The sequence below is a fragment of the Corythoichthys intestinalis genome, chromosome 7 (assembly GCF_030265065.1).
Source record: "Corythoichthys intestinalis isolate RoL2023-P3 chromosome 7, ASM3026506v1, whole genome shotgun sequence".
Taxonomy (NCBI): Eukaryota; Metazoa; Chordata; class Actinopteri; order Syngnathiformes; family Syngnathidae; genus Corythoichthys; species Corythoichthys intestinalis.
In genome coordinates this window covers 18557609-18560068 of record NC_080401.1, presented here as the reverse complement: position 1 = coordinate 18560068, position 2460 = coordinate 18557609, and positions in this window count along the sequence as shown.

Sequence of the window (2460 nt, the reverse complement as noted above, 5' to 3'; positions counted from 1 at the left end):
AGACGTAGGACAACCAGAGGATATATAAGAAAGACAGGGCTGATGGTAAAGGATAGCTTGTTGAAACAGCAGAATGTCATTGTCAGTCGCGTCGATAAAAAAGCTAAGGCTATGCTTAGGTCGGCTCGTTTTTTTTTTTGTCTTTTTCAGCCTTCGACACTCAAGCCATCTCTTTAACTGAACATTTTTATGTTCTTCCACATCTTTGCCAGTAAATTTGGCACCAGGCACATCATTTTCGGAGGGAATTGGTAGGTTTGGCTCTGTAAACATCTCCTTCGCACACGATTTCCATTCATTTCCTATTAGGGACAAACGGTGACTTGTCCCTACTTAGCAACAGTAACTAATTTCATGAAGATTAATGAGCGGAAGTGACGTGCTCCTTGGGGTACGCCATTGGGATGGCTGGCATTGAGTGGTTATGTTTCGCTGCCATTGATGGCGAAAGACATCCAATCCAATTTGACAGCGATTGAACAATTGCTGCCTAATCAAACAAAAAACAAAAAAAATCAATTGCTCGTCGATCGCCACTGAGTCACATATAAAATTGGATGGTAAGGTTAGATGTTAGGTTTAATATTAACACAATTTACCTCAATCTGGATCTGTTGGACGAACACATGCGTATAAAAAAAAAAGAACCCAAGAACAAGAGGTTGTAGTAAGTAGATGTCCTGATGTCCCTCCACACTGCAGGCATACTTCTCGTTAACTAGGAATGGCTGCTTAGATGCTTATTCAGGCTGGTTTGGCAACATTTTTAAGTGTTTTGACTTCAGAAGACACCCTATTGCTCCAGAACAACATTCCAGTTTATATTTTCAGTATTGTCATTTACAAGAATGTCCAAATGACTGCATGACTATGAATACCCGCCAGTGTGAATTAACAGATGGATATCAAGGACTGTACTCAAGTTTGAGAAAAAAATCATTTGCATTTTTCGAATTTTAATTTTCCTTTTGAACACAAATGTAATAAATAAAGAACAATCGATGGGTCACGTCATGCAAACAAGATGTTTAACATAAAAGATGAGTTACCAACCATGTCAATAATTGTTTCAGCAAGTGTGTTGGCTCCTCAAATGTATGATGCTGTGACATCAGTGGCACTAATTTAATATTACTGCACCTGTTTGAAAAAGCACAACTTTTTATGCCTTTGTACCCATATACACATTTACACTACATACACTACATAACATTAATCATTGGTGTAAACAGCTTGTAAGCACGCCCTTTCTGTCCAATTCAGAAAGGAGGAAGAACTGATATTTACATGGTTGAGATTGAGAGTGGTCCAGATGAAGGTGACGAAGAAAACCTGATCTGGTTTTTAATATGTTATTGTGGTTGTAAAAGTGCAAATAATTAGCAATATCTCTGGATGCCTAAGATTCAGTGCACTTCACCACTTTTAAAAACAATCACAAACGATATCTTACTCTCATGAATTAAATTCCATTACCGATCTCCTTGGGAAGCCATCCTTCTTGCTACAGTAATAATATCGCTACTTTCAACTGAGACCAGGAAGAAATGCAGTACTTTTCCCATGAATATACTCGTTCTATTACTGTATTCTGATTTGTCCCAATTCTGCGCAAAAATGCAGTGCAAATACTTTTTTATTATCTTCACCAATTGTATTTACACACAATTAAATAGTCAACTATTTTAGTAAAATCTGTTGGAACAAATACTTGGCATTGAAACAAAGTCGTCCGTGAAAACGACGCGACAATGCCGTGCACACAGACATACATGCAGATTTACAAAATATGCAAGATGAGGGTATATTGTATGGGCTTTATAGACATAAATTACTAATAAGTGCTTCCTTAAATTCCAATGCAGCACAAATGATTCTTTGAAATATATTGTGTACATGTCCACAGTTGACTCTATCCAAATGGTACCATTATGATGGATGTGGATCCGAAGTGACACAAAGCTTGAAGAGAGACCACAAATACTTTGGAACTTTAGTGCAACTAAACAATACGGACGCTCAATAGGGGCAAACAGCAACAAACATTCAGCCTTCCTCTGCTTCAATGTCTTCCTCTAGATTGAACTATGAGAGGTCCTGTCCAGAAGTCCCCATTCTTGACAGCCTCACACCCCCCCCCCCCCCCCCCCCCGAAAAAAAAAAGTATATTCCAAGAGAAAATCTTCTGGCAAATCGTTCTTCATTTAAGGTCCAGCTTTTCATTCCAGGTGAGGGAGCGACAGGTGCGAATATTAAAATCCGATGAGTGGGTTGAGGATGACGTGTGACACCCAGCAATACATGATGATCAAATTCTGTTCATCAGTGCGTTATATTTTTCTGCGAGAACAGCATAACTATTATTAACTCCGAAAGGTTCTTTAAAGCAGAAAAGCAAAATAGACATGAGCTATTGTACATGTAATATGTTATGTAATGTAAAAATGGCTTTACAACTAC